This window comes from Larus michahellis, chromosome 3, assembly GCF_964199755.1.
Source record: "Larus michahellis chromosome 3, bLarMic1.1, whole genome shotgun sequence".
In the NCBI taxonomy this organism is placed as follows: domain Eukaryota; kingdom Metazoa; phylum Chordata; class Aves; order Charadriiformes; family Laridae; genus Larus; species Larus michahellis.
The window spans coordinates 113473181-113492382 of NC_133898.1; the positions used below are offsets into that span (position 1 = coordinate 113473181).

The 19202-nt window shown below is 44.8% G+C and overlaps 1 protein-coding gene across 7 annotated transcripts in view; it reads left to right on the top strand.

Annotated features, from left to right (window-relative positions):
- Positions 1-902: 902 nt before the first annotated feature.
- RNF144A (ring finger protein 144A) overlaps positions 903-19202 on the top strand; it is a 70879-nt gene continuing 52579 nt past the window's right edge. For 2 of the 7 annotated variants that reach the window (XM_074581787.1, XM_074581786.1), the window contains exon 1: positions 1088-1228. The gene's annotated coding sequence lies outside the window, so the exon portion shown is untranslated. Of the gene's footprint in view, positions 1229-15587; positions 15627-17928; positions 18068-19202 lie in introns of those variants that run through there. The other 5 variants (XM_074581783.1, XM_074581785.1, XM_074581784.1 and 2 more) reach the window with 5 other exon arrangements.

Sequence of the window (19202 nt, forward strand, 5' to 3'; positions counted from 1 at the left end):
AATTTAGAAGAGTAAAGACAAGCGGCTTCTGAAGCTCATCTCCTCATCTTCAGGCTGCAGTATGAACTCTTGTACTAGACAACCTGAAATGGGACTTTTCATGGTAATTTGTTGTGTGTATGGGGGGAGGCTTTGCATTTCCCCCCCGCACCTGGCCTTTGCCAGTTTTTTTCCCTGCATATCCCAGCGGAGCAGAGATGCCCGGGAGCCGAGCTGCAGCGAGATGCTCTGTGCCCCGCTCCCCGACCCCGCGGCCCCCACAAGGTGCCCCCCCTGTGTCGTGTCACCCCTGTGCGGCTCGGCCAAGGGCGCAGGCTGCCTTTTGCTAAATCAACCCGACTGCTCCCGTTCACCGCTCCAGCTCCGCGTTCTTCCTGTGTGCCTCTGTGCGCTACGGAAGAAAACCAATCCTTGCTCCATACATAAACCAACAACAGGAAAGCAGCTGGTTTTGCTAAACAGCGCTTGCAAAACAGCCATGACCGTCACGGTTTCCTTACATTTCCTTTCTTTCCCTTCCTTGCAAGCATTCCTTACGTTTCCCTTCTTCCCTTCCTGCCCTCCTGTGCAAAACCAGTCCCCCCCGTCTTGTTTCTCTCCATCTGCTGGATGCCCTGCTGGGCCGGGGGGGGTGTCACTCTAGGGCAACCCGAGATGAGATTCCTTAAAAATATATATATACACATTAAAATACGGTAAAAAAAAATAAAAAATATTTAAAAATATTAAAATATAGGGAAACCTTAAAAAAATATGAACTATATATTGAAATATGAGGAAACTGGCATCACGGGACGGCCGTCTCCTCCGCTCGCAGCCGGGCCGGCATCAATCCTGCCGCTTCCAGGCGGGAAATCCCGGGATCCCCGCGCACGCCGGGCCGGGAGGCGCCTCCCGACGCCGCCAGGGGGCGCCGCTGTGCGCGGCGGCCGCTTCAAAGCGGGCGGTGGCGGCGGCGCGGCGGTTAATGGCGCCCGCCCTCACCCCACCCTCCTCCGCCGCCGCCGCCTCCTCCTCCTCCGCCGGAGAAAAGCCCGGGAGCGGCGCCTGCCGCGCACACTCCAGGCTCCGCGGCTGACGGCGCCGCCGGGGGGGTGGAGACCATGCCTGGGGCGGCGGCGGCGGCGGTTGTGGTGCCCTGCCGCCGCTCCGCGGGATAGCGCGGGGCGCCGCCGCGCACCTTCCGCCGGCCGCCCCGCCCCGCGCCGGCAGAGGCTGGAGCGACAGGGTGAGGCGTCCTGGGGGAGCCGGGAGGTGGGGGTACCTCCGCCGGGGCGGGGGGGGGTTACAGGGGGTGTCCCCGCTCCCCGGTGGGGCGGCGGGTGGCGGGGCCGCGCACCCGCATCCCCTTATGTAAAGGGCTCTGCCCGCCCTGTGGGGCGCACATGGCCGTCGGCGGGCTGCGGGCCTCCCCCGCGGGGTGCCGTAAGAGCAGGACCGGCGTTATTCCCGCTGCCGGTGGCTCTCGTCTGCCCCGGCACCCAGCGACACCCGCTGCGGTGGGCGCCACTTGGCCGGCGAGGGGGTGTTTCTGTGCCGGGGGGGGCGGTGGTCGCTCGGTACGGGCTGTCGGGGTGGGGGGAAGGAAGGGGGCGGCTGCCGGAGGTGCGGGTGTTGTCGGGCAACGTAAGGAAAGCGGTGACTGAGCCCCGCGTGTTTTCTGTGCTCTGATTTCCATAAATGAGCTGAAGCTTCTTGGAACAGTCCGGTACCTCGGGGTGCAAGAGCCTCTCTTCAAGGGGGTGAAAAATAATAAAGAAAGGAGTGTGTGGCTTGACATCCACCGCCAGTGTTCTCGGATACAAGTGAAGTGTGGGGTTTTGGGGAGAAACTGGCTCGTTTGGGTTGCAAGGGTGGAAAAAGTAGGAATGGGAGTCGGTTTTTTCATGCTCGTATTTCATTTCTTCCCTCATTGTGCTTAAGAGATGCTACCGTTGACTTTTTTGAGATGTTGGAAGAAACCATATGCATGATAACGGGGTTCCCCCCTCCTCCTTCCCCCCCCCCCCCATCCTGGATCCCCAATGTCATTTTAAATCAAGGGTATCTTATTCCTGAAAGATCAGGTACTATATCACTCTGTTTTTATTGCTGCTAAAGAACTGGAACACGCAGTGTCAATGGGGCGGGCTGGTGGAAGAAGATACAAGCTGTTTGAATTTCCACCGTGTTCTTGGAAATACTGTAATTTCTGCCCTGGAACATATTATTCCCTGTTCTACAACGAGCACGAACGATGATTTATAAATAGATCCGTTTGTTTATATTGTTTCCTCTGTAGCCAAACAACTGTTTACATTGTGAAAGGGATTGCTTCATTTCACATTAGCTTATCAGTGCTGACCCAGGGGTGGCCACAGCCGAAGTTACAATGTTCTTGGGCAGAGAGACAACGTCAGGAGTTTAGAGTTACAAACTCCTGGTTGCTGGCCTTTCTCTTTGTTTGTGTGTGCTCCTCTTCTAGACGTGTGATGTAGTGAAGGGGTGGGGGAGAAGGAAGGGTGTGTGGGGATGTGGTGTGCTGAGGGGCAGATTTGTGCCTTTAAAGAAACTGCCCTGTTTATACTTAGATGGGGCTTTACAGCGTGGGAGAATCAGAGTGACTGTCCCCTAGTGATGTTAGGGCATCAATCAAAGTGACCTGACTTGAAGTTTGCTAAATACCCAACAGAAGCAAGATCGAGTGAGAAAAGAGTGGGGAGCAGAAATATTTGCCCTGGTACTATTTGAAAAATACAGGATTTTTTTTCACGGTGAAGTTCTGTGTTTTTTGTTTTTTTTTTTTTCCCTTCCTTTCCCTCGCCATCACGTTTCATTATCCTCTTGTGCAATCTGTATATTGTTCATGAGGGGGAGAAACCATCTGTGACTGAAATATGAGTACAATGACGGATGTTTCAATCTGATATAACTATGTTGAATGAGACATCCTTCAGGTAAAACAAAGGGTTGTTTTCCACCCCCCCACCCCCCTTTGCCGGCCTTCTAAATTGCCCTGATTCCTATTCTGGGAGCTGCTAGGTCAAATCATGTGTTTATCATCTACAAACAGTTACTGTAGATTTTTGCCCTTGAAGCACAGTCTAGTATTCTGAGTTATCTTCACTTGCAGTCTGGATTTTTCATATTTCAGTACTTTAAGGCAATAATTTTTGGGGAAAAACAGACTATGTATTTGCTTTGTTTCTAACGTTTTTTCTGGTACTACATTCCAAGTCTTTGTCACATTTTCTGTGTCTTTTTTTTATTATTATTATTTTTCTGTAACTTCTGACAACTTTCCTCTCAGTTAAGCCAAAAGACAAGGCTGCTGTCTTAACCATGAGTTTTGGCTGCAGTGCCATACTGAGGGTATGAATGGCTTCAGTGTATCTGTATTTACAAGAATGCTCTCATAGGCTGGCAGAGAACCGTTGTTTGCCCTCCCAGTGCTGATTCAGGGAAAAAGATCATCCCGCAGCTTGATCTGTGCACGTAGACCCTTTCTCTCCTAGAGACCTGATGTAGCGGGGGAATCGGTGCCTGTTGTGTTTCCCACAGTGTTTCCCGTGGAGTAGCATTAATAGTTAAGCAGTCGAGTTAATAGCTTAGGGTTTGATTTGGAGATTTGCTTTTTAACTCTATTCCTTTTTGTATCTTGAGTTACAAAAAGGAAATGGAAAACAATTACAAACCAACCCACCTCTCAGTTTGAATGGCTGTGGTCAGCTGTTCTTTTTATAAGATGGGATCCTTTTCTGTTCTGCTTTGCAGAAAGGAGCTCATAATGTTCATCTTTCTCTGACCTTTTGAAGGAGATCAGACAAAAAGACCATAATGGTAGTTTCTATTTTTCACTCCTGATGGCTGGGAGGAGCTGTTGAAAATGCACTTGCTCCTCTGGCTGCATGCTGCAAAGTAATGGGAATGATTTTTCTATTTCATAATCAGATCAGAAACGCTTACAGCTTTTCTGCATATGCAGTCAGGGAATAGTGGAGCTGGCGGTGCTAGTACAAAACGGGTTTTCAAATAGCTTGATTGTTTGCTGATGGTGCCATTTGTGGTGGTGACACCATAAGTGTCCTTCCTCAAAAAGGCTGATGAAAATGAGGAACAGAGAAAGTAAACCAATGTGTCTGGTGGTTTTAGTTACAGTGAGGAAAAAAATTCTCATCAGATGGTTCTAGTCTTGGCAAGACAATGTTATTTCCTTTTTATAGTATCATTTCATTCAAAGACTAGCAAGTGAGTGGTAGCTTGTTGCATTAAAATACTTTGCAGTTATCCTCCAGGTACCACTATGGTAATTTAATACAAAGGCATCCTGTTTGTATTGAATGGAAAGGACTTATGATTGAAGAAATGGACTAAAGCTTACTTAATGTAAGCTTTTTCTGCCATATAATATCCAAAGGATCACCTGAAATACTCGTGAGTGAAGATGGGTCTTGTAGTTTGTCTGGAAAATAATAAGATTCTGACTTAGCAGGTTCAGGCATAATTTTTTTTATGGTATACAAGTGTTCAACTTTGTTTGCATTGACCACAGCTTTGCTTGCAAGTAGCTACGTTCTGGACTTTTGTAGTCTTTATATTTACTCTTAACTTTCACTTGGAAATTTTCCTGACTGTTCTGTTTCTGGAGCATTGGGATTATTTCCTGTTATCATAAAACTCCACTCCGAATTTGAGCAATCTGTGAAAGCTATCACTGTGGCTCTTGGAGAAGGTTTCAGCTGACCTGCCTTCATCCCAGCTCCGGCCTCTAGTAATTAGGTCATCCGCAGCGTAAGAATTGGATAATACCTGACAACTGTTGTACACATCCAGCCCTTGTGGAGGACTCTTATATTTAGCTAGTGAGGAATATGAAGATGAATTTAGGAAAACATACTAATGCAACAGTCCATTATTGGCCCACCATAAGCTGTTACGTGGTCATCTTCCTATGCTTATTATCCTGCTGTATTTGTTTACCAGATGGTCTGCTTCATGTTTTATTGCTGGTGAAGATCCGTAGCGGGAGCTATGTGTGGATTTCTTCATCTCACAGATATTAATCTCTTACATGTAGTGTAGTGTGTGTATATATATAAAATGTGACATATAATACTTTACATATACATAATGTCACATCTATATATCTAGAATCTAGTCTTGAATATTTTAAACAATGTCTGTTAGGGGCCAGACCTAGTGGAATTGTCAAAAGCGATTGTGTACTCTCCCACCCACACTGGCTTTCCTGAAACTCGCACTATTATGACTTCTGATGTCTTTCCCGTCACATTGCCCTTGAGGTACATCCGTTCCAGATTTGGGTATGCTGATAATGAACCTTTCATTTTGTCAAGCAATGCAGACTTGAGGTAGCCACCTCCTGTTGCGGGTAGTTGGTATTCACAGACTGTGGTAGACTCGTACAGCCCATTCCTGGTGGGGCAGCAGAAGTGGCGAGGAAGCCAGGTTATCGCTCATCATGGAATCACAGAATGGTTTGGGTTGGAAGGGGCCTTAAAGATCATCTAGTCTAACCCCCCTGCCATGGGTAAGGACATCTTTCACTAGATCAGGTTGCTCAAAGCCCCATCCATCCTGGTCTTGAACACCTCCAGGGATGGGGCATCTACAGTTTCTCTGGGCAACTTGCGCCAGGGTCTCAGCACCCTCACAGTAAAGAATTTCTTCCTAATAACTAATCTAAATCTACTCTCTTTCAGTTTAAAACTGTTACCCCTCGTCCTTTTGCTACACTCCATGATAAAGAGCCCCTCCCCATCCTTCCTGTAGGCCCCTTTAGGTACTGGAAGGTCTCCCTGGAGCCTTCTCTTCTCCTGGCTGAACAACCCCAACTCTCTCAGCCTGTCCTTATAGGAGAGGTGCCCCAGCCCTCGGATCATCCTCATGGGCTTCCTCTGGACCCACTCCTACAGATCCATGTCCTTCTTATGTTGGGAGCTCCAGGGCTGGACACAGTACTCCAGGTGGGGTCTCACGAGAGCAGAGTAGAGGGGGAGAATCACCTACCTCGACCTGCTGGCCATGCTGCTTTTGATGCAGCTCAGGATGTGGTTGGCTTTCTGGGCTGTGAGTGAGTGTTGTTGGGTCCTGTTGAGCTTCTCGTCTGCCAACAGTCCCAAGTCTTTCTCCTCAGGGCTGCTTTCAATCCATTCTCTGCCGAGCCTGTGTTTGTGTGTGTTTCATTGAATGCGTCCAGTGATGAGGAACCGGAAGTTATTTATCTTTTTCTGGTATTTATAAGGATCTTTCTGGCAGATCAGTCTATCTGTTATTGCCATAGATGAGCGTGCTAGATGATTGCTGAAGCTACGCATCCAGGGCTATACGCAGAGTAATTTGGGATGGTGGATCTGCTGCGGCCCTGAGCCTGCAGTCCAGCCAGATGCTCTCGCTTGAAGGACTTTTGGGAAATGCCCAGTTGTTGCCAGGTACTCAGGCGTGTTACATGACATAACCCCCCAATTCCTGGAGGAATTCACACTCCGTTTTCAGGCGGGGCTGCCCACCCACAGTGACCAGGCAGGGTAGCTGTGGTGGCATGGGTGTGCAGAGTCCTCTCCCTGCTCAAATGCCCCCTCCCTGGGGTGACAGGAGGAGTCATGCCATATTGCTTAAGGCCTGATGCGTTAGACAATGTTTATGTCCTCTTAGGAGGAAAATGAATGTTATTTAACTCTGGTTTTCCTTCTTTTGCTACTTAAGGAGAGAGTTTTCCCTTCATCTCTGTATACCTGCATTAAGAAATACATCCATGCCGGTGGACTGAGAGCGATGCTCTGTGGCTTGTGTGGTCAGGCTTATGTCTCCAGCGCAGTCTTGTAACAGCCACTGCAAATTCAAGACCAAGCTAACTGCAGTCAGCATATAGATATTTTTAGCCTGGTTTTCTGAGAAAATAGAGATTACGTGCATCTCTCTCTGTGAATGTCTGTCTTTTGCTCTCACTTTTAATAATTTTCAAACCTTTTGACCAATTCCAGTTGCATTTGTGAGAGGGGTAGAAGCTTATCTCCAATAAACCTACAAGTTTTCTGGCAGGAGGCAGCCTAGGCAGATGGAAAGATGCCTGCTGAAGGAGAGATTGCAGTCTGAACTCTTCCTACCACTTTGACACACTTTCCTAGGAAACTGGATTTTACTGGCTCAGTTGCTTGCAAATCAACTTGTATTGTGCTCCTATTTTTTGACCTTATCTCAAATTAGACTGTTACTTCCTCTTTGGATATTTCTGTAAAAATTTTGAATATGGAGGAAGAGCAAGTGTTCAGTCCTTATCCCCAAATAGCTTTATAATACTGTAGAAAGCGCCTGATGAGAAAGAAAAAGCTTTTTGTTTTTTTCTTAAACGTTAAATTATAATAGTGTTTTTCATATATTAAAATAATGTGCTGCTTATGTAATTCCCTTCCCCTGAAAATAATTATTTTAACTCTTCTTTCTTTTATTAATTTTGGCTTGTAATAGCAATCCTTTAGAGACCCAGAAACTTTCAGGTTTCTTGTAGTTGTCTTGTATAAAGATTATTCCTTGAATGGGGCACGTTACTTGATAGGACGCAAACAGAAGCAGTTCAGTTTTATTTCCATTATTTCTCCTGTCTTTGTTTTGCATAAACATACCCTGTGTGACTCTTTCAATTAGCTGATCACTTTTGCACACTGATACCTGTTGAACGCATCTTACAGTCTTCTGTTTGCTTCTTCATACTGATTCGATTAATGTTGTACCGTCATCTTCCTTCGTGTATAATGTATTTCTTGTCATGCATTTGGAGCCTAGAGGAGAAAACACCTACACCTACTTTCTTTAGATTAATTATGCATTACTCCTACCTTTGATGTGTACTGTCGCTTCTTACTTTTGTAGAAAAAGTGCTGACCAAATGTGCACATTGAGGGTATGTGTAAAATGTGTTAGATTTGTGGAGAGGCAGTCTATATTTTAATTTTTAAAAAAAAAAACCCACAACTTTAATGCTTTCCATTTTTTTTTTCCTGATGCTCTTTGTACTTTCATACTTGTTGACATCTTACATTTTGAAAGGTTTGTGGATGACATTTCTCTCTACTTTAAATTACTGGGTTATTTTTGTGTCAGTCATTGTTTCCTAGTTGTGTGTGTGTGTGTAGCTTTCTAGCAAAGATGAAGTGACGACATCCATTGGGCCACAGCTGGAAAGCCGGGAGAGGCAGGATAACTCAGGTCACCGCTGCAGGATGCGTATGGTGCCTCAGAGGAGCTGTTGGTGCTCGTTACATCTTGAGGTTTGGTCTCAGCTGATCCCCAGGACCAGACTTTCCAGCTGCGCAGGTAGGAACACTGCAAGTGTGCTGCAGGGGCTGCCTGGGAGGATGCAGGAGATGGATCAAGGTGACACTGGCGACTCTGCCACTTGCGTGTAGACCAGGTAGGTCCAAAGTCCACTGGTTTCTGGCTTGCTCCTAAGACCAAGCTGGTGTCATATAGTCTTTGTGCCTCAGGTAAGCCGCAGGCAAAATAGACCAGGCAACTCTTCCTGTTAATCACTGGGAGATGAAATCTGTCAAGGCTGTTAAGCACAACGTGGTGGTGAACTTTGTAGCTGCTACACGTGTTGACACTGACCACTTCCTGAGGGTGCGGTGTGTATTATCTCATCTGCAGCTCTGATGGTAAACACTTAAAAGCCTGCGTGTTCATGGCTTTCCATCCGTTCCTACTCACCTGCCGGGTGCACGTTTATCTCAGGGCTCCAAGCTGGTTTGTTTTTTTTTTATCTTCTGACATGATGGTCCCTGGCCTTGGGAAATGTTACGCGAGGAGCATTTGTGCTGTGCGAGGCTTGTACTACCCAGCGCTGCTGACCCTGGCACCTCTCCATGCTGCTGTTGGCTCCAGTGTGTCTGTCTGTCTGTGCCCTGTACTTTGGATCCGTGCGGCTCCGAGGGAGCCGTTCTCCACAGCGTGAGCTCATCCTTCTCCCCGCTGCTGTTTCTCACCTCCGCTGCTCGCCTGAGCAAATGCCGCCAGGGTTTGGCTCGCATCAAATCCCTGCCCTCACTGGGCATCAGCCGTGGTGGCGTTCAGAAATGTAACCTCTCCTTTCTTCCACGACGTGATGTCCCACTGGAGCAGCAGCGTCAGCCACATACTTTCCATGGATTTGTGCCTGGAAATCCATTCTCAAATATTTTTACCAGTGACTGTTATTGAGGGTAAAATGTCTAGTTCTTGCTTGTTTTCCTGTCCCCTTTGCATCTATGAAGAGGCATTAGTAGGGTGACAACCCACTTCTCTTTCATCTTTTGTTCCAGGTTGACATTGCCTTCGAAAAATCTCGCTTCAGAGGGAGCAGCAATGTAGTTCTAGCTTCAGATCACGTTAGATATTTAGCTTAAAATCAAGTTATGACAAATCCTTAGACGACTTATAAATCCAAAGAGTGTGATAGTCTTTTGAGCAAACTGTCAGTTAGCGCTAAATATTTTCACTAGTCACTTCACATTTCCATTAGCTCCTGAAACAGCTGAAGTTCACAGATTTGAATGAAATATAATGCTGTCTTCACTGCTTTTCAATTTAGACTAGTGCTATGATGCTTTATTATAGTTACAGGGAAATGAGTTTTCAGGGGCTGCTCTTTATTGGGAAGATCACTGTTTTGTTTTCCCCTGTCTGAAAGGTCTGCATGGGGTTTTTCTGGTTTCTTTGTTTAGGTTTTGTTTTCTTCTTTTCCACAATTCTACTGTACTGGTCTCCAGACCAACGCAGGCCAGGCCTTGTTACTTTCATTAATGGGAATCGTTGCTTTTGGATGGGATGATTCAACGTAGCTGCCAATACAAGGAGGAGTCAAACCATCATGTCCCCTCATTGTGCTAATAATAGTGATGTACTGTTTTTTCTGGCAGGCAACACTGGTGCTAGTGGCAGCTTCAGGAGGGATCGTTGGAAGGGCAGCAGGGTCATTCAGGATCTCCGCTCTTTCCTCTCACCTTAGTATCTTTTCCTCATACAGCTTCATTTCTTACCCTTTGAGACTGAAACAGTCTTTTAATTGAAATAACTGCGTGTTTCACACTGTGGTATCAAATAATTCTGATCTTGAACTGTGGAAGAAGGGCGAAGATGGTGCTATTTTTGAGGGGAAAAAAAAACCCCAACACCCTCAAGCAACCAACAAAACAGTTTTTGTGCTATCCTGGACAGAGTGTTACTAAAATTACAACTTGGAGAGTGACAGGGTAAAACAATATGTGGATGTGCACAGCAGGATGTCCTATCAAAGTCACCTCAGCTAACATGAAAATCCACTTGTCTTCTGAATACCACGGGAGCTTTCATATGATTCCCTTAACATGAGTGCTATAGGAATTGTCCAGCCTTACTGGTTATGGAGGCTTTGAAGAATTCACAGTATCTGGAGTTCGATACGAAAGAGAGGAAATTCATGTTCTCAGAAAACCCCCCAAAAAAACGAAAAAAAAACCCCAAAAAAACCCAAACAAACCAAACCCAACCAAACCCAAAACAATACCACCCAACAAAAAACAAACAAACAAACAAAAAAAAACCAACAAAAAAAACCCCAAAAAAACCCAAAAACCCCACAAACCAAACCCCCTCACCCCCCCAAAAAAAACCAAACCCAAACCAACAAACAAATGAAAAACAAACACCGAAACAGCAACGACCACCCCAACCCCACAAAACTGTACTGTTAAAGAAAATTAAGGGAAGCAGGCTTAAATGAAAGACAGTAGGAATCTGTCAGGTTATGGCAAGGTTAGATATTTTCTAGTTTAAAGATTTCTGATAAATGTTTTATGGACTTTGTTTTTTTGTTTCTTTAACGTTTGCCAATTACGCTGAAAAGTTGTTAATCTTGGGAAGGGGAGGGAGAGGGTCTGAAGCAAACCTAGAAAATCACCTTGAAGTAAAGCACAACTAAATTGCTTCAGAAACAGCAGCTCTATCTTTTCCCTGTGTAACTGCCTGCATTACTGCAAAGCCCATGTAAAAATATGAGGAAGTCGAAATGGCTCATTCCTTCACGTAGCAGGCTGCTTGCCCACCCTCTGGGAGGGGAAGGGGAAAATCAGCACGTATGGAGTAAGGCTGTGGGGGTCAGTGTGTGTCTGACGGAAGAGACCAGCTTAAGGGACATACTGAGAACTACCTGAAGCTAAAAGTGAATGGCCCACCTCTAAACAGGTATTTGGGGTGGTGATTGGGAAGACAGTAGCTATCTTTGCACTTGGAAGTTGCTGGAAGGCTGCAGGAGGTTAGTCTTCTGACCATCTGCAAGTAGGTCTTCCAAGAAATGTGTGGGAAGTGCTCTTTGTAGAAGCTGTAGACCTGAACGTAGGTGTTTCATGTTAGCCAAAGTCTTCTGTGTCTGCTGTCCAAATGTTTCAGGGCTTGAGTGGGATAAAATCCAGAGGTTCCTCAATGAGATCCCTCCTAGATGTTTATCAGAGCTTTGATTATTTTCATTCAGTGAAGACATACAGAACTCTAGTACTTAAAAATGGTAAATGCTGTAATGTGACAGTAAGAAATAATTTACAAGACCTAGATTCCTATCTGCATGGACCTCTTACCTTGAGTGCAGACATCAGATATAGGCGCATTTGATGCATTTATAAAAGCTAAAGAGAACTCAGTGATAACGGTATCTTCTGTGATTGCATCATTATATGCTTAGGGAGTCTAAGCACCAAATTGACTTTCTCTGTAATTGAGGTGACTCCTGCCGTTTAAAACTAATATATACCTACAGTGATGGGAAGTCTGCAGGGATCAGAAGAGATTCCCTGATTTGCCTGAGAACTTTTTTCTAAATATGCTCTTCCTGTATTTCTCTAAAACAACAGTTACTTGTCATAATAATAATACAAAAAACCTCCTCCAGTTTCATTTTTTTCTTCCTACTCAGCAGCCATTCAGTACACAGAAACAAGGAAATGAGGATATTTTGAAATAGGGATACTTTGCATAAATTATTTCCAAAAATACTTGCTGTTCTTGAATGTTGATATTTCCTATGGATGTTAACAGTTAAGTAATATAATGGAACTGCCAAAGGAAACAAGATACGAGTTCCTCAGAAAAGAATAATGTAAATATAGTGTTTTTTCTCTCAATGCAGCATGCTTTGGCAGATGCCATCTATTCAGTGGCAATATCACATATGCAAAGCATGCAAATGCAAAGAGAGCGGCTTCAGGGCAATCTGTCTCAAAACGAACAAGAGCATGGGGCATCTGATGGTACATCTTAAAAGTGTACGAACTCTTAATGTGTAAAGACTTGGTGTGCCTGTAAATGAGTGAGCAGCACTTGAAGGACAGGGAAGATGCGAGTTATTTCAGAGCCTTCTTGGAGGATCGTCTGGTGTTAGCCATGAAGGCAGCCAGGCTGAATGGAGGCCTTTGACTGCTGTGGTGGTATGAATTACAGCATTGCGTGCCATGCTATAAATGAGTAACAGTGTACACAGAGAAGGGACTGTGTACCCTGTATACAGAGCTGTATTTTCTTGTTCGGATCACTTCCATCTTCTTTTATGCTCTTTCCCTGTGTTCTCCTGTGTGTGTATGGGGTGTTGGTTGGCTCGGTTTTGAGGCTACATGGGAAACTTGAGGCAGAAAACTGGAGATAAATTACATATCTAATTCCCTTTTCTATCAAAGGACCACAGTCATAGAATCATAGTATGGTCTGGGTTGGAAAGGAAAGGAATGGAAACGATCATCTAGTTCCAACCCCCCTGCCATGGTCAGGGACACCTCCCACTAGACCAGGCTGCTCAAAGCCCCATCCAGCCTGGCCTTGAACACTTTCAGGGATGGGGCATCCACAACTTCTCTGGGCAGCCTGATCCAGTGTCTCACCACCCTCACAGTAAAGAATTTCTTCCTAATATCTAATTTAAATCTCCCCTTTTTCAGTTTAAAACTGTTACCCCTTGTCCTGTCGCTCCACTCCCTCATAAAGAGCCCCTCCCCATCTTTCCTGTAGGCCCCCTTCAGGTACTGGAAGGCTGCTCTAAGGTCTCCCTGGAGCCTTCTCTTCTCCAGGCTGAACAACCCCAACTCTCTCAGCCTGTCCTCATAGCAGAGGTGCTGCAGCATTTGGATCATCTTCATGGCCCTCCTCTGGAGCTGTTCCAACAGGTCCATGTCCTTCTTACGGTGGGGACTCCAAAGCTGGATGCAGTCCTCTCAACTGATACAGCACTTTTGGTAAATGTGCTGATACAACACAAGATACAGGAGAAAAGCACTGACAGTCACTTGTACAGCTCTAATCCAACAGGCGTAGGGAGAGTACCTCCGCAAAGTTCCAGGGATATAGGGAGTGTATGCTTTGGGAGAATGCCATTATATCAATTTCTTCTTGCCTCCTATTTTGCCGTTGTTTTGCCTGTGTAGCTCACTGCCAGTCAGCAGTGACCAAACCATTGCGAAGTCTGTCCACCTGGCTGTAGACTACACAAAATGCAGTTGTACCTCTGTTAACCTCTGTACCTTTGTCCCATGTTGTGCAGGCATTTTGTGGCCTGAAAAAAGTCATCCCACATATTTCTCTTCACCCAGTCACTCTCTTGCATGCTCAAGTTTCAAGGGAGAATGTAGGCACTTCAGGACTGGAGGAACATGAATCTAGGACATTTACAATGAAAATCTCACTCATTAAAGAAAAAAAACCCAAAAAACAAAAACAACCCCCAAACCAAAAATCCTACCACTTTTCCAGTCAAATTCTTAGTGTGTTTCAAAGTACCTGAGATGAGCAGCAACTTCTCATGTCCCTTTGGGACTGACTGTCAAAATGAGGTCAGGTTAAACCTGTGTGGAATTCCAGGTTAGGCTGAACCTGCCCTCAGACTCTTGTATAATTTCTCTCTAGTACTTCAAGTGAACAGTAGCTTTGAAAAATATTTCCGAATGGAGGAATTAAAAAATGGATTTATGTTCTTCTTCTTATGTTCTGTTTGCAAGGGCATGTAGCAATAGGACGAGGGGCAATGGTTTTAAACTAGAGCAGGGCAGGTTTAATCAGACATTAGGAAGAAGTTCTTTACAATGAGGGTGGTGAGACGCTGGCACAGGTTGCCCAGAGAGGTGGTGGAGGCCCCATCCCTGGAGACATTCAAGGCCAGGCTTGATGAGGCTCTGAGCAACCTGACCTAGTTAAAGATGTCCCTGCTTACTGCAGGGGGGTTGGACTAGATGGTCTTTAAGGTCCCTTCCAACCCAACACATTCTATGATTCTTATACGTTTCTGAAGGATGGATAGAAATTTTCCAAAATTCAGACTTTTTTACAGACTGGGCACTTCCCTTCAAATCATAGTCAAATTATTTTAATATTTCTCCTTAAGAAGCTAGACTAGCAAGCCATGTGGAAGCATTTTTTCCTACACGGTATTAAGACTGTTCAAAATGGTGTGATATGCCTCCATCTCCTTTTTTATAGGAGTCCAAACAATATTTCATCAACTTTACTGCATTTGAATATCATCTGGAAGGATTACAGAAAAATCCTTCTCCAGGAAGATAAATATGAAACGCTGATTTCGTTATGTTAACAGTAGGCTTTGATTTTTTTGTTCTTCACTGGAGGGAAAAATAAATAATAGGGAAGATGTTTTTCCATTCCAACTCTTTAATGAGCAGGTGGGTGTGTGTGGAGGGAGTTGTCTTCTCAGGAAGGCTTAATTGTGTGTGCTTTTCTATTGCACATATTATAGTAAACCTGGTAGTTAAATCCAAGTTAAGACCACCTCTTCTTACAAATCTAAAATGACACAGCTTTTTTTGCAGGTGCATCCAGGAGTTAGAGTAGTAATAGCTGTCAAGTTCAAAGCAAAGCTAGTAATTAAATCTTCTGGCCTATCATGTTAGAAATGTAATATATTTCCCTGTTTTCAGCACACGGTATCTCCTGTATTAGTATGAATGGATCTATTAAAATACCTTTTATCACTGTGCTTTGAGCTTTTCTGTCTTCATGAAATCGTGTAGCTGCTTTCTGTAATAAGCTTTTAAAGAGCTTCCCGCATCTGATCTGATAAAAAGCATCATCTTGTCATGAACCAGCCAGATGAATAACTGTTCAGCTGTGGTAACCTCAACAATACTTGCTAAGAGCAAATGATGTGGGATACGTAAACCCAAGGGAAGGAGGGGAAAGACTGTGGCGGGTGGGTTGCTTCAGACTCTGCTCCAGGGAGTCCATGGGAATTTCACCTCCTGGCTTGGATGACCGCAGAGTTGTCACGCAAAGGTCATATGCGCTTCTCTCTTTGCTGAATGTTACGCTTAAGTTCTGCTTAAGAGTTTCAAGATGAAACTTTGTGTGACCTCTCCGGCACAGGGATCACAGGACTTGGGTTCTGTTGCAGCATGTAAATACCTTGCACAGCAGAACTTCCCTTTGACGAGTGTGTTGTGTCCCTGGCTCCGGTGGGAGCCGTTGCTGCCGAGGGATCTCATCTTTCACCCTGTGCTTCTTCCCTCTTTCTGTAGCGGTGACAGCATAGGACTGTATGAAATGCGGTCTCCTGACAAGGCTGAGGAGACCGGTGAGGACATTGCGTTTTGCATAATCACACATTGTCACCACCATAAGTAAAGGTGAGAATCCAAAGCTGAAATTCCCTCTTGTGCCTATAACCTGTCAAACTTCATCCTCTTTCCTACGCGTCCTTAAGCTTTCATCCTTGGACCCTGTGGCTGCTGGGCTGTGAGCTGCATCATCAGCTCTGACAGGACGAGGTGGAGGGAGATGAGTTTCACGGCCATTCGTGCCTCCGAGCTACCCTTGGCTGACACAAAAAACAGATGAACCATGGGCTGTCACCGCCATACAGAGCAGATCCCACAGCCTTTCTTTCTGCATCTGCCACTGGTCCTGTGCTGAGCCTGACACAGGTTTCCGAATTCTGCCTGTCAGCTTGTGGCTCTGTACAATAGAGCTTTTTTTGTTGGGGAAAACCATTACAGCACATCAGCAAAAACACGCTGGGTGAGTGGAGCGGCAGCTGACTGCAAAATATAAACAAGTAGATGTCTGTTGGAAATAAACTGGGAATCAAGATGCTCCAGAAAGACTGAGCCTAGACTAGACACCATTTAACAGTTTCATTTGTAAGACAACAGCTTAAAAAAAAAAAAAAAAAAAAGCCGATTATGCTGTTTGCCAGTCTGTCATTCCCAAATTTTAATGATAAGCATGATTTCTTTCTTTTTGATGAGTAAAACCAAAGGTAGGTATGCAGGGTGTGGTTGAACACAGTCAGATTTCCCAGTGGCAAGTTTTCTGTACATCCATAGCATGGGAGACTGCATCCTGGGAAGCAACGACTCTGCAAAGGCATTAGGGATCAGGCTGGATACAGAACTTTAAGTTCCCAGTGCACTGTGGCAGGGAGAAGGGAGAGGGCTAACTTAATCCTTGGCAGATGGGATTTATAAAAGAAACATTTTTCTCTTTACACGGCATTAATGACAGTAATACTCAAATGCTGTATCTGGTCCTAGTTTTCACATCTTTAAAGGGTCTTTTGAAAACCTGCAGGAGGTACAGAAAAAGAGCCACAAGAATTATTAGTGCTGAAAAAATTCCTGGTAGTGATTTAATGTGGAAAGGGTGGGGTGTGAGCAGCTTTTATTATTATTTTTTTTCCTGCATTTGTCTTATTTGTAATTATTGTATCCCTGTCCAGACAATTTTAGGGCAGACTTCATCTTATCCAAAGAGAAATGTCTAAAATAGGCCGGATGGATTGATCTGTCAGGTCCACCTCTGTGAGGCAGGTTGCTTTGTTGGTGGTGGAGGGCAACGTCACCGGCTGATCAGAAGTAGGCAGCAGGCTCAAACACTGGTGTAAAAATGATCAAGACAAAACAGGCTGAGAAGGTTATTAAAATTATGGAGAAGGATTTTGGGGTGGTTTCACATGAATTAAACACCAAAAGAGGGTTAAAACAGCAAGGCAGCATGCAGGGGAGGTGACCGTTGCTTACGTCCTTTCAGAAATACTTCTTAAAGTCAAATTTTGTTGGTTGAAACCCAAGAAAAGGAGGAAGATCTTGAGTGCCTGGATGAGCATTTTAGTCGTCTGACAGATCAGAAGGAAAAGACTGCATTTCATGTATATTATGCATATTCTTTCTGCAGGAGTTAGATGTACAGGTTCTTGTTGAATATCACGATCAGCCTCCAGGCTGGGTGGCTGGCAGGATGCTGGCTAATCAAGGAAGAGCCTCTTGGGAAAAGTGTTGTGTGGGAAGGGAGATAAGAGGTTTGTCTGTCTCTGTGTAGGGCTTAATCTAGTAGCTGGATATCTCCAAGGAAATGTCAGAGAGAAGGATTGAAATTTCCAGTTTGGATAAGGGGAGAGAGGCCTGGAGTAGAAGGTAAATCTGTGAGGTCCCGCTGTAGGAGAGGATAACTGAATTTTTGTGGCTGGAAGAGATTGCCTAGGAGCAAACGGGAAGAGGGACAATAGCCACTGATATAAAGGGAATTACTTCCTCAGGATCCCTCCTGCCTTTGAAAGACAGAAGTGGGAGAGAGGGCCCCAGGAAGGCAGCGCCGGTGGAGTGGTTAGTGAAGTGCTGAGTGAGGTGCTGGCAAGGGCGAGGTTTTAAGAGGAAGAAAGATGTCATCCCAAGTCGGATGAAGCTGATGCAATAACTGAGAGTACTGGCCAGGACAAGTTTTGTCCTAAGGAAGAAGAAGGGTTGGCAGAAGACCTGGAAAACATCTGTGGTAGAGCTGTAGGAAAGGAGTTTGCAGGCAGTTTAAACACTAGCCATACCCCAACAGCGTGAGAAGAGACAGCGTCTTAGCTGCCTTGACAAGAAAGTATTTTGTACTAACTTTCTTTTACTTTCCTTTTTTATTTTTTATCTTCTTCCTCCTCCCATTTAGCGAGTGAGAGGCGTAACTAGAACCACTGGCTGAAGTTCTAAATGGAAATAAGGCGAACTGCTGCAGCTCTTCAAAGCAGTAAATTGCCTTTCCCGCCATTAGAGAAAGTGGATCTCTTGAGGTGCCCAGCCCAAGGCAGGTGATGTGCCCGTCAGTATTTGTTAGCCACGTACAAGTTACTTGTCTTGCTTTCAGGGTACTTGGGAACTGGGTAATAGTTTGTGGTGTTCAGGTTAGGAAGCCAATGCATCTGACGGTCCTTCTGACCCTAAGCTCCAGGAAGCCGTTTTCTTATATTACAAGCAGATACACAGTAATGAAAGTAGATTTTGTTTGTCACTTTTTTCCTTCCTAAAATGTCAACAGAGTATGGGAAGAGGGCAATAACCCAATTTTGTCAGATTTCCGAATTTTCAAGCAGGATTTTGTGGCAAAGAAGCAAGTAGGAGGGGGAGGTTAAAGTGAGGAGGATGTGCAAGAAGGGAGGAGGCAGTGTCTTTTTGGTGACTTAACTGTTGGTTGAATAACTGATGGGTCGCCTAAAATGCTACAGTGCGCATATATCTGAGCTTGTTCAAGTAAAGGTTGCCTGAGCTGTCAGGCCATTCCTTTATCTACTATTTGTTTTGGTTTTTTTCTCGAAGTATAGCAGATACTTTTTCCATAGTACATCTCTCTCTAAATGGAAATCAGAGAGTGGGGGATGAGAAATTAATTAAGTTTTCAGAAATGAAAAGCTTATTTTTAGATGTTCTAAAGGTTAATGCATGCCTTGATACTTACAAGTATTTTTAAATAGCGTGTTGTTTAAAACTTCAGATGAATAAGGATGACCAGAAGCTTGCATGTTTGGCTATGAATTCATTCCAAAGCTGGTTTGTTTTTTTTTTTTCTATTTTTAAGATTTGAATAAAGGACAGGTTTTATGCTAAAAATCTACCTCGTTAGTTTGAGGATACAGGTTTTCTGAGTATTTAGCAGAAGGGAACTAAGCTCTGAAATTCTCTCTCAGAAATAATACTGCTGGATAAATCTGAAAATGGGGAATAGCTTGAAGTGAAAGTAGGACTCCTGCCAGCTGCTGTGTTCTGAATTCCTCCTCTTCCCTGGCATCTCATCACATTAAAATGTTCTGCCTACAGACTGATTTTGCCCAAAGTAGTGGCCTTTGCATGTGGTTTTGTGTGTATGTTTTCCTGGTACAGTTTCTAGAAATGCTTTGCGAAGCGTGTGGAAAGTTGTAGTTCACTGTTGGTTTTGTACATAGGGAGTCC